Here is a 13,331-nt window from a genome sequence, read left to right as displayed (position 1 = left end):
TCTGTCTGCCTAGAAGAGGCAGGGTATGCTAGAGACAAAGGCTTCCTCTTGAAGGGTCAACTCTTAAAGCTTCATTCATGGCCACTCACCCTGGGCTCTGGCAGAGGGAGAGCGGTGCGGACTGGAGTCACCTGAAGAGAAACTGTGGTGTGTGGATTGGGGGAGACATGTGAGGGAGCAGACACCAAAATTCATGTTCTGGGTTATACTCTGGTACCATAGCAACTATCTTTCCTTGGTGAAACAACCCCCTTGGAGCAGTAGCAGCCTGGGGAAAACCTATTGCCTTACCCTCAGGAATCCTGCTTGCCCCACCCTGCATCTTAAGCCCTGCTGAGGAGTTGGTGGCATAGGCCAGGGTGGTGGTGGGAGCCTGGGCAGACTCAGCAGGTGTCAGTGACTGGCTTTGGGGCTGGACCATTTCCCCCACTTTTCTGAGAACTAGACTGGCACGTCCCTCTCATGGGACCCTGATAGAAACATCCTCCTGGCTTCCAGCAGACTAAACCTGGGTGAAATAGACAAATTCCTAGAAATATGCAATCTCCCAAAATTGAATCAAGAGGAATCAGAAAACATGAATAGACCAATAACAACTAATGAAATTGAAGCAGTAATTTAAAAAACTCCTAGCAAAACAAAAGTCCTGGACTGTATGGTTTCACAGGTGAATTTTACCAAATATTTAAACAAGAACTAACATCTATCATTCTCAAATTATTTTTTAAAAATCAATAGAAAGGAAGACTTCCAAGCTCTTTTTATGAGGCCAGCATTATCTTAATCCCAAAACCAGATAAGGATACTACAAAGAAAGAAAATTATAGGCCAATATTCCTGTTGAACGTACATGCTAAAATCTCAACAAAACCAGATTCAGCAATACATTAAAAAGATCCATCATTTATCACAACCAAATGGGATTTGTTCCAGGGATGCAAGGTTGGTACAATATTCACAAATCAATAAATGTGATATATCACATAAATTAAATGAAAGATAAAAATCACATGATCGTATCAATAAATGTAGAGAAAGTATTTGATATAATCCAGCACCCATCTACACTAATAAAAGAGAAAAATGGTAATTGGCGTACAACGCTACCCTATTCATTGGCTAATCAGGGCTATATGCAAATTAACTGCCAACTAAGATTGGCAGTTAACTGCCAACAAGATGGCGGTTAATTTGCATATGTAGGCACAATGCAGGGAGGCGAAAGGGAAAGCAGGAAGAAGCCCCCTGCCACTGACAGTGATTGGAAACCCAGGAGGGAGCTAAGAGCTGGGGGCTGGGGCTGCCTTTGCCCTGCCCCCCAGCCATGATCGGAGAATCAGGTGCCTTTTCTGCCTGGCCAGTGATAGCAGGAAGTAGGGGTGGAGCCAGCGATGGGAGTTGGGCACGGTCGAAGCTGGCAGTCCCAGGAGCTAGGGGTCCCTTGCCTGGGCCTAAAGTGAAGCCCACGATCATGGGGCCGCTGCAGCTGCGGGTCCCCGCTGCCCGGGCCGGACGCCTAGGCCAGAGGCATCCTGCAGGGGCAGGGGCGGAGCCTGCAACCAAGGGAAGCTGGGGGTCCCCTGCCCAGGCCTGACACCTCTGCCGGAGGCCTCAGGCCTGGTCAAGGGGCCAATCCGGTGATTGGTGACTCGAGGGTGATGAGGGTCAACTCCTCTGGCCAAGGCATCAGGCCTGGGCAGGAGGCTGGGGGTCCCCTGCCCAGGCCTGATGCCTGGGCCAGAGGCATCAGGCCTGGGTGGGGGGTGGAGCCAGGGATTGGTGGGATATGATGGTCCCCTTGCCCAGGCCTGAAGCCTGGGTCAGAGGCGTCAGGCCTAGGCAAGGGGCCGATCCTGCGATTGGAGGGTGATGGGGGTCAACGCCTGAGGGCTCCCAGTATGTGAGAGGGGGCAGGCTGGGCTAAGGGACACTCCCCCCCACACACCCAGTGCACGAATTTCGTGCACCGGTCCCCTAGTCTATAATAATAAAAGCATAATATGCTAATTAGACGGGACATTTGAATGACCTTCGGACTTCATTCTAGACGTCCTTCCAGAAGAAGCCGCCATGGCAGGGGCTGAGACAGAGGGTTAGGGATGATCAGGCAGCCAGCAGAGTGGTTAGGGGCAATCAGGCAGGCAGGCAGGCAGGCAGTCCAGCGGTTAGGAGCCAGCAGTCCCGGATTGCGAGAGGGATGTCCGAGGGGTCCCAGATTGCAAGAGGGTGCAGGCCGGGCTGAGGGACACCCCCCACCCCGTGCACAAATTTCATGCACCGGGCCTCTAGATTATAATAAAAACTCTCAGCAAAGTGGGAATAGAGAAATCATACCTCGACATAACAAAGGCTATATATGAAGAATCTGCAGCCAACATCATACTCAATGGGTAAAAACTAAAGGCATTTCCCTTAATATCAGGAACAACTCAGGGATGCCCACTTTCACCATTCTTACTCTCATAGTACTGGAAGTCCTAGCCACAATGATCAGGCAAGAAGAAGAAATAAAAGGCTTCCAAATTGGAAAAGAATTAAAACTGTCACTATATGCAGATGACATGGTATTGTACATAGAAAATCCTAAAACTAGGTCTAATAAATAAATTCCATAAGGTGGCAGGATACAAAATTAATATTCAAAATTAGTAGCATTTTATACACCAACCAGGGGCCCAGTGCATGAAATTAATGCAGGGGGGTGGTCCCTCAGCCTGGCCTGCACCGTCTCCAATCTGGGATCCCTCTCGCAATCTGGAGCCACTGGCTCCTAACCGCTTACCTGCATACCTGCATGATGTCCCTAACTGCTCCCCTGCCGGCTCGATCGCTCTTACTGCTCTCCCCTGCTGGCCTGATCCCCCTAACTGCCTAACTCAGTGGTTCTCAACCTTCCTAATGTCGCGACCCTTTAATACAGTTCCTCATGTTGTGGTGACCCCCAACCATAAAATTATTTTTGTTGCTATTTCATAACTGTAATTTTGCTACTGTAAACAATATGTAATTATATATGTGTTTTCCGATGGTCTTAGGCGACCCCTGTGAAAGGGTCGTTCGACTCTCAAAGGGGTCGCGACCCACAGGTTGAGAACCGCTGGTCTAACTGCTCTTCCTTCCTGGCCTGATCCCCCTAATTGCTATCCCCTGACAGCCTGATCCTTCAAACTGCTCTCCCCTTCCAGCCTGATTCCCCTAACTGCCTAACTGCCACTTTCTCCCTTCTCCCTTCTCCCTTCAACCTTCTCCCTTCTCCCACTGTGTCAGGCTTCTCATCTTCTCCCTTCTCATGCGGTGCCGGCCTTCTCCCTTCTGCCTTCTCCCTTCTGCCTTCTCCCTTCTGCCTTCTCCCTTCTGCTTTCTCCTGCGACGCCTTCTCCCACAGCCTCTGCAAAAGGGACCGTGGCACTGGACCAACCCTCACAACCGCTGCGACTGCTGATCCTCGGCTCTTGTAGCCACTGTGGCTTTGTCTGGAGGATGTCCAGAAGATGCCCAGTCTAATTAGAATATTACCCTTTTATTAGTATAGATAAATGAACTATTAGAAAGAGAAACTAAGAAAATAATCCCATTAACTATTACAACAAAAAATAAGGTACCTAGGAATAAATTTAACAAAGGCTGTAAAAGACCTGTATTCAGAAAAGTATAGAACATTGAAGAAAGAAAGAGAGGAAGACACAAACCCGTGGAAACATATACTGTGTTCATGGATTGAAAGAATTAACATCATTAAAATGTCGATACTTTTCAATAGTCAAGATCTGGAAACAGCACAGGTGACCATCAGTACAAAAAAGCTGTGATACATTCATACAAGGGAATACTGCATGGCTGTGAAAAAGAAGAAACACTTACCCTTTGAGACAGCATGGATGGACCTGGAGAGTATTATGCTAAGTGAAATAAGCCAGTCAGAGAAAGACAAATACCATATGATCTCACTTATATGTGGAATCTAATGAGCAAATAAACTGAGGAACAAAATAGAATCAGAGGCATGAAGCATTCAAACAGACTAAAGGATATCAGAGGCCAGGGCTGTAGGATAGACTGTATAAAAGAAGGTGAAGCGATTAGTCAAAGAACATATATACACAGCTCATGATCACTGACAACAGTATGGTGAAGGCCAGAAGAGGGGCCTGGGGGCTGGGAGGAGGTGGGAAAAGACAAGGGGAAATGAGGGACATCTGTAATAGTGTCAACAATAAAAATAAAATTTTAAAAAGGAAAAGAAATAAAAAATAAACACATATTTTAAAAATTAAATTTATTTTTTTATAAGCAATGCATCACATGGTACAAATTCAAAATTTATAAAGGGTGTCCCAAAATTCACGCAAGAAGTAATTTTGATAGAAAACACAGGTTTATAATTAAAAATTGTAAATTTTTTATTGATTCATAAAGTATACAGTATAGGGTTATGTATGGAATAGCATATCGGGTAAATGGCCTCCACGGCTTTGCTGGCACATATACCCGAGAAACAATTCAATTACTGCATGAGTCATTTCCTGGTTGTGTTATTTCCTGTTTTGGTGATCAGAATTGGCTGCCCAGATCATGCGATTTAACGCCATTGGACTTTTTTCTTTGGGGTTTTTTGAAGTCTAAGGTTTATGCCAACAAGCTCACGACCACCCACGCCTTGAAGGAGGAAATTGAGCGCTGTATCAATGAAATTCAGCCACATTTGTGCAAAACAGACATGGAAAATTTCAACAAAAGAGTGCGTATGGATATTGAAACCTTCTCATAGTTCAGCCAACTTCTAAATTTTAACTTTAATGGTATGACACCTCACCCCACCCCACACCCAACCCCAGCTAGGCACTGGAGGGCATCTCTCCCTGGTTCTTCCATTTGAAGTAGAATGGCAATTCAAGCATCTTCTTTTTTTTAATCTTTATTATTGTTATTATTGCAGATGTTCCTCTTTTTCCCCCATAACTCCCCTGCACCTGGTTGCCACCTTACCCCAGGCCCTCACCACCCCACTGTCTGCATCCATAGGTACTGTGTACATGCATATAAGATCTTTGTCCAAACTCTTCCCACACCCCCCTCACATCCCCTTCCCCCCAAGAATTGTCAGTCTGCTCCATTTCCATGCCCCTGATTCTATTACATTCACCAGTTTATTCTGTTCATCAGATTTTTTTATTCACTTGATTTCTAGATTCACTTGTTGATAGATATGTATTTATTGTCACTTTGTTGTTCATAATTTTTTATCTTTACCTTTTTCTTCTTCTTCCTCTTCTTAAAGAATACCTTTCAGCATTTCATATAATACTGGTTTCATGGTGATGAACTCCATTAGCTTTTTCTTATCTGAGAAGCTCTTTATCTGACCTTCAATTCTAAATGATAGCTTTCCTGGGTAGAGTAATCTTGGTTGTAGGTTCTTGCTATTCAACACTTTGAATATTTCTTGCCACTCCCTTCTGGCCTGCATAGTTTCTGTTGAGAAACCAGCTGACAGTCATATGGGTACTCCCTTGTAGGTAACTGACTTTCTTTCTCTTGCTGCTTTTAAGATTCTCTCTTTGTCTTTTCCTCTTGGCATTTTAATTATGATGTGTCTTGGTGTGGTCCTCTTTGGATTCCTCTTGTTTGGGGTTCTCTGCACTTCCTGGACTTGTAAGTCTATTTCTTTCACCAGGTAGGGGAAGTTTTCTGTCATTATTTCTTCAAATAGGTTTTCAATATCTTGCTCTCTCTCTCTCTCTTCTTCTGGCACCCCCATAATTTGGATGTTGGTTCGCTTGAAGTTGTCCCAGAGGCTCCTTACACTATCTTCATATTTTTGGATTCTTTTTGCTCTTTTGGTTGGGTGTTTTTTGCTTCCATGTACTTCAAATCTTTGACTTGATTCTTGGGATCCTCTAGTCTACTGTTGAATCTCTGTATATTATACTTTATTTCAGTCAGTGTATGCTTAATTTCTAACTGGTCCTTTTCCTTTTTTTTTTTTTTTTTTGGCATTCTCACTAAGATCCTTGAAGTTCTCACTAAGTTCCTCAGAGGTTTCTAGAAGATTCTTGAGTAACCTAATAACTGTGGTTTTGAACTCTATATCCAGTAGTTTGCTTTCTTAAATTTCTTTCATTTGTGACATGTTTCTTTGTCTCCACATTTTGGCTGCTTCCCTGTGTTTGTTTCTATGTATTGGGTAGCTGCTAAGTCTCCTTGAGTTGATAGAGTGGCCTTGTGTAGTAGGTGTCCTATAGGGCCCTCCAATCACCTGAGGCGGACACTCTTGGTGCACCCCTTTGTGGGCTGTGTGCACAGTCTTGTTGTAGTTGAGCCTTGATTGCTCTTGGTATCACTGGGAGAAATTGACCTCCAGGCCAATTGGCTGTGAGGACCAGCTGTGTCTACAGTGGAAGAGCTGCTGTGCAAGAGACTCCCTTATGGGACAGGACTTGCTTCAGTGGGGCTTTGGTGCTCACTGAGTCTTCCCCTTGAGTGTGGCACTTATGAATGTGAAGAGTTATAATCTGGTATGGTCTCACACTGACCACTGGGTACACTGGCTCTTGGATCTCCAAGGAGGTGCAAAGTCAGCCACTGCCTGAGGCCACCCAGCAGTAATATGCAGATTCCTCCTCTTTGTATTGGGTTTGGAAGTGTCCAGACAAGGCCCAGCTGTGATGTAAGGCAGGTTGCTACTGGTGCCGGCCTTGGGCCTTCTTTTGATAGCTTTGGGGCTCCCTGACCCAGCTGCAGCTTGTTTGACAGGTTTTAGGCTGAGCAAGGACAGGCCATTCATATGCAAAAGCCACAGCACACAGCTTGGATGGGGTTATAAATTGGGTGGGGTGGGGTCTCAGGGAATCCCCAGGGCAGAGCAAACAGCAATGGCTGCCAGTCAGCCCTGCGCCAGGAAGGTCCCAGCACAGGAACAATGAAGGCTTGAGCACCTCAATCTGGAAGAAAGCCACCCCCACATTCCTGCTCTGATGCCAGACAGTCCAGTTTTTCCCCGTAGCTCGCCTAGCACTGGAGCTCAGAGCAAGTGGGAGCTGGTATCTCCCTCCCAATTAAAAAAGCAGCACATCCGGGTACCAGCCCGTTCTGCACCTCCACACCTCCTACCAGTCTCAATGCGCTTTCTTCTTTACCTCTCTAGTTGTAGTACTTCCACTCAGCCAGCTTTCCCATGATTCTAGATCAGCGGTTCTCAACCTGTGGGTCGCGACCCCTTTGGGGGTCCAACGACCCTTTCATAGGGGTCGCCTAAATACATCCTGCATATCAGATATTTACAGTATGATTCATAACAGTAGCAAAATTACAGTTATGAAGTAGCAACGAAAATAACTTTATGGTTGGGGGTCACCACAACATGAGGAACTGTATTAAAGGGTTGCGGCATTAGGAAGGTTGAGAACCACTGTTCTAGATGATATTTGGTTTGTCTTTCAGTTGTAATTTTGATGTGGTTGTGGGAGGCAGCAAGTATAGGTGTTTACCTATGCCGCCATCTTGGTTCTCTCGTTCAAGCATCTTCTTAAACTCCCTATGTCCAGGTGTTGCCTTACCAATCTCCCATTTGGCCAGGCCAGATTTCCACTGGGGGAGCAATTCCATATTCACTTGTGTGGTCTTTCTTAGTCATTTATCCTAGTGGGTCTAGCCTATGCAGGAAGAGAGCTAGGTGTCCCCTTCTATAAGGAACAGAGCCAGCTCATATTTATTGACAGGCCAGGTGGGCAGGGAGAAGCAATAAGCTTTATTCAGTTAGAATACCAGATTATGTTTTGAGATACAATTTCTCAAAAGGAATTAATTCAGGTAGAATCTAATATTTAATGTTGGCCTCTTGGAGAAGAACCTGTGTGGGGATCCTAGGCCCTGCATCCCTCTTTGGTGAGAATGCTGGCAGGCATGTCACAGAGGGGATGCAGACAATAGCAGAATGCTGTGAGGACCTACCTGCATGCCAGGTGCAGGACACGGTTTGACCCTCAGCATGACTATAACAATACAGGAGTAATAACTATTTCAGACACACACCATAAGTGTGTGTCTCCTACCTAGTTCAAACTCACAGTGCCATTCACACAGCATTTACAAAAGCTGCCCATTCACCTGGAAAAGAAATTTCAGGAAGTTAATGCATATTTGAAGGGAAGTGCCTTAAACCAGGAAACAAAAGTGATGGCAGGAGTTTGGGTTTTGTTGCTGCCCTTCTGTGTAGCACTGCCCTGGACACCTAGGTGAGTGGGTAGGTGGGCAGGTGGGTAGAGAGGGGAGATGTCTGTTGCAGTCAGAGCCCACAGTTGAGTCCAGATCTCCACACCCTGTGCCCCATGCACTATTATAATTCATACGGGGACACAAAGATGATAACTTTAGACATGTGGTAGGCTTGTGTATTTTTATACAAAGAAAATCTATACTTTTACCAGCAATGCATGAGAGTGCTTGTTTGCTCATACTTTTGTCAATGAAATGTGTCATTTAACTTTGTCAATAGGTAAAAAAAAAAAAAAAGATATCACTATGAAATTTAAATAGATATTTCTCTTATTATTACTGAAGCGGAACATATTCTCATATTTCAATAATCATTTGTATTTGCTCTTCTATGAACTGCTTGTTCATCTTCACCTATTTTTCTATAAGGCTTATTGATCTTTTTCCTACTGATTTATAAAAGCTGTTTATTTAGGGAAATTTGCTCTTTATCTGATGTTAATCCCACTTCCCTTCAGTTCATTTGTCTTTTTAGTTTGTTTAGGTGATTTTTGCCATGCAGAAATTCCTTTTAAAATATTTACCTGAAGTATTGTTGGTATACAATATTATATTAATTTCAGTTGTACAACATAGTAATTCGACATTTATATACCTTATGATATGGTCACCACAATAGGTCTAGTAACTAACTGTCACTCTGCAAATTTATTAAAATATTATTGACTATATTCCCTGTACTGTATACTACATCCCCATGACTTATTTATTTTATAACTGGAAGTTTGTACCTCTTATTTCCCTTCACCCTTTTTACCCATTTTTTTGGGCAACCATCAGAAAAGAAATTATTACTGTGTAGTCAAATGTATCAATCTTTCCTTTTACGGTTTTGAGGTTTTCTGACATATTTAGAAAGGTCTTCTTTACTCCAAGAGTAAAAACAACAGACATTTAAATAAAACCGTGATTCACAAATCTTCCTGTTTATAGAGTGTAAATACTATTTTACCTCTGGGATCTCTACATCTGACCTCCAGCACTAAACGGAATGGACTGGGTATAAAGGATTCTACCTGGCCACACTTCAGAAACTCAGTTGCTATGGAAATATGATCCAGTTCTGTTGTTTGAAAAAACACTCCTCACTTGTCTATTATGAGTAAAATACTGTGGGAAACAAATAAGAAAGAGTGGAAAAATGAATACTTTCCTCCAAAGAGCCTGAAATACAGTATAGAAAATAAATATGTTTTAAAAATGGGGTGGGGTCAGTGAAGAGGAGAGTGGTGTGTAGGGGTGAGTGGTGGGGCTAAATGTAGATGGAGTACAGACTAGCTAGCTTTTATTGGCCTCCATATTGGATTACTGATATTCTTATGTAGAGCAGAGATTGTCAAGCTTTATATGTAAAGGGCCAGATAGTAAATATTTTCAGCTTTACAACTACTCAATTCTGCCTGAACAATGAGAGTTTCTATGTTCCAATCAAATTTTATTTTATGGACACTGAAATGTGAATTTCATCTAATTTTCGTGTGTTGTCAAATATTCTTTTTATATTTTACTTTTTAAAACATTAAGAAATGTAAAAAAGAAAAACCATTTAGCTTGAGGTCCATACAAAAACCAGTGACAAGCCAGATTTGGACCACGGGTCATACATAGTTTGCCAACCCTTTATGTAGAGGAATGACTGTGAAATTTGATTCCAGGAACAAAGATGATTTTTGAAGGCTATCAACTATTGAAAGTCTCAAAAGTAACTCTAAATTCATCATTTTAAGTTTTGCAAAAGGAATCTGGAAGCAATGAATGGGAAGGCAAGAATATGTGAGCTGCTGCTGCTCAGCTACACACTGCTTTGAGGTGGAAAGGATACAATTCTTTGAATCAAATTCACTGATTCCTTCTGTTAAACTGCCTTTCACCTAATATTTCTGTCAGAGACTCTAGAAACTATGGTGATTGATGCCATAGAAACACACTGCGAGCAAGCAGGGTGATGAGCTTGTGGATGTTGGCATGGCTAAGAGGCAAAAGCTTTTTAGCTGCAATCTAGAGGTAAACTAATAGAATAAAATGCAATGCAGCTAGCATGCAGGGAGCTTTTCTGTTTACAGAGCACTTTCCACACACATTGTTACCTTTAATTTTACTCAAAACTCATAAATAATAACCCTGTGTGGTAGATATTGTTATGATTTTACAGATAAGGATCTGACTCATTTTTTCCTGACACTATTCACACTGCCCTAGGTGTAAGGACAGGGTGCTCCTCAATGCTAAGGCTAAGGCCACAGTTAGTAAATAATAATGATAAAGATGATGACAGTAAAAGCATGGTAGTCATTATGACATATTTGTTTTTTAACACAAGCTTTGGAGTCAGATGGATCTAGATTTAAGCCTTAGTTCTGCCACTTAGAGCTCTGATTTTCAGTTTTCCTGACCTATAAAAGGCAGGTGTCATAATACTACCTAGTTCTTCCAGCTAAAGCATGGGCCAAATGGGATAATGAGTGTAAAGTGCTTAATACAATGGCTCACACATCCTAAGTGCTCAATAAATCTTCATTATTACTACACAGAAATTATAATAAATACCTCTGTTAATGCTGCCAAAGATGATTAAGACAATTTACTAGAATCCACACACCTGGCATTCAGAGCTTTAAAAATATTTTTACCTCGAAATAATTATATATTCACAGGAAGTTGCAAACACAGTGGAAAGATCCGCATACCTGCACCCACCTTTCCCCAATGGTGTCATCTTATATAGCTGCAGTACAATATCAAAATCAGAAAATTAACATTGATATAATGCCAATAACTAGATGAAAGACCTTATTAAGTTTTCACAATTTTTAAACCTGCATTCACTCATGTGTATGCAATTTTACCCTAAGTATAGATTCATGTAACCACCGCCACAATCAAATGGAGAACTGTTTCCATTATCACAAAATAACTTTAAATTTGCATACCTGTCCCACGTCAACCACTTATCTGTTCACCATCTCAGAAGTTTTGTCATTTCAAAATATTATATAAATGGATCATAAAGTATATAATATTTTGAGATTTATTTTTTTCACTTAGCATAATGCCATTGAGGTCTATTCATATTGTTGTATGCATCAGCAGTTAATTTCTTTTTATTGTTATATTACACTATATGGCTATATCAGAGTTTATGCAACCATCACCCATTGAAGAACATTCCAATATTTTCTATTACAAGTGAAGCTGCTATAAATAATAGTGTACACTTTTTTGTGCGGACATAAGTTTCCATTTCTTTATGCTCAGTAGTATGATTGTTGGGTCCTATAAGTGTATGCTTAAATTTATGAGAAATTGTCAAACTAATTTCCAGAGTGTCTGTACCATTTTTCATTTCTCCCCCCACCCATGTAGTGCATGAGTGATTCAACTTCTCCACATCCTCATCAGCATTTACTATTATCACTATTTTTGTTGTTGTTGTTGTTAATCCATACCCGAGGATATTTTCCTATTGCTTTTTAGGGAGAGTGGAAGAGAGAGGGAGAGACAGAGAGAAACACTGATGTGAAAGAAGAGGTATACCACCTCTTGTACGTGGTTGCCTCCTGTACGTGCCCTGACCAGAGCCCAGGCCAGGGAGGAGCTTGCAACAGAGGTACATGCCCTTGACTGGAATCGAACCCGGGATCCTTTGGTCCACAGGCCGACGCTCTAGCCACTGAGCCAAACCGGCTAGGGCATCACTATTTTTTATTTTATTTTAGCTGTTCTAATAGATATATAGTGATAATTCCTTGTGTGGTTTTAATTTGCATTTTCCTAGTAGCTAATGATGTTGAACACTTTTTTTCTGTGCTCATTAGCCATACATGTCTCTTTTTTGTTGAAATATTTGTTGATGTCTTTCACCCATTTTATATTGTGTTTTTACTGTTGAGTTTGACAGTTCTTCATATATTATAACTATAATGTCTTTATTGAATACATGATTTATGTTGTGATCTAAATCCCCACCCCCCGAAGATATATTCAAGTCTTAAATTCTTTTTTCCTTTTTATTGAATTTATTTGTGTGACACTGGTTAACAAAATTATACAGGCTTTAGGTGAACAATTACACAGCACATCATCTGTACACTTCATTGTGTGTTCACCACCTCAAGTTAAATCTCCATCCATCATCATTTATCTCCTCTATACCTTCCTCCACCTCCCCCAACCCCACACCTCCCAATCACCACACTGTTGTTTGTGTCCATGAGTTTTTCTCTTTTTTAATCCCTCCACCCCCCCAACCCAGCCCCCAATTCGCTTCCCACAACAGCTGTCAGCCTTTATATGAGTCTGTCTCTATTTTGCTTTATAGTTCATTTTGTTCATTAGATTCCACATATGAGGAAAATCATATGTAAGTCTTAAATTCTGAGACCTATGAATGTGACCTTATTTGAAAACTAGTGGCCCAGAGCACAGATTCCTGCAGATTGAAAGGAAATTAATTAGAAGAAATATTTTAATATCGCTATTTGCCCTTTCTCTATAATAGAAGTGTCAACCAAATTCACAATCGACAATGACAGATCAAAACACATGCGTGTGATTGGTGCCAGCGAGAGCTTTATATGTATCGTGCATGCACGAGTCAACTTAGCCTTTTATATATAGAGAATAAACTTGCTTAATTAGACCTGCTTTCTGATTTAGCTAAACTTTTCCCAGCCCAGTGAAGCACCCCAAATTCTCTTTCAGGTAATTGTCAGCAACACATCAGTAAATATCAATATGAAACAGATTATTATTGTAGATCATGCAGTGGGAACAAAGGGTAAAATATTTAACTGCAGCAGTGTTTGACTATATTCTGTGCAGTGAGAAAACCTGAAGTCATTTTCAAGATCCACCATTTCTTACTTCTTTTCAGTCAGGTCAAGTTTCTAAGCTTTCTAAATCTCCATTTTCCTGCTAATGAAAAGACAATAGGATTCTACCAAATCTCCTATCTACCTACTCCAGAACTTCTGTGAGGATGAAATGAGATGAGGCATGGGAAAACACTTCAAAGATATTTAGTTAAAGTGTAAAATGTTGCCCTAACCGGTTTGGCT

The sequence above is a fragment of the Myotis daubentonii genome, chromosome X, assembly GCF_963259705.1.
Source record: "Myotis daubentonii chromosome X, mMyoDau2.1, whole genome shotgun sequence".
NCBI classification, from domain to species: domain Eukaryota; kingdom Metazoa; phylum Chordata; class Mammalia; order Chiroptera; family Vespertilionidae; genus Myotis; species Myotis daubentonii.
Note: the sequence above shows the minus strand (reverse complement) of the source record.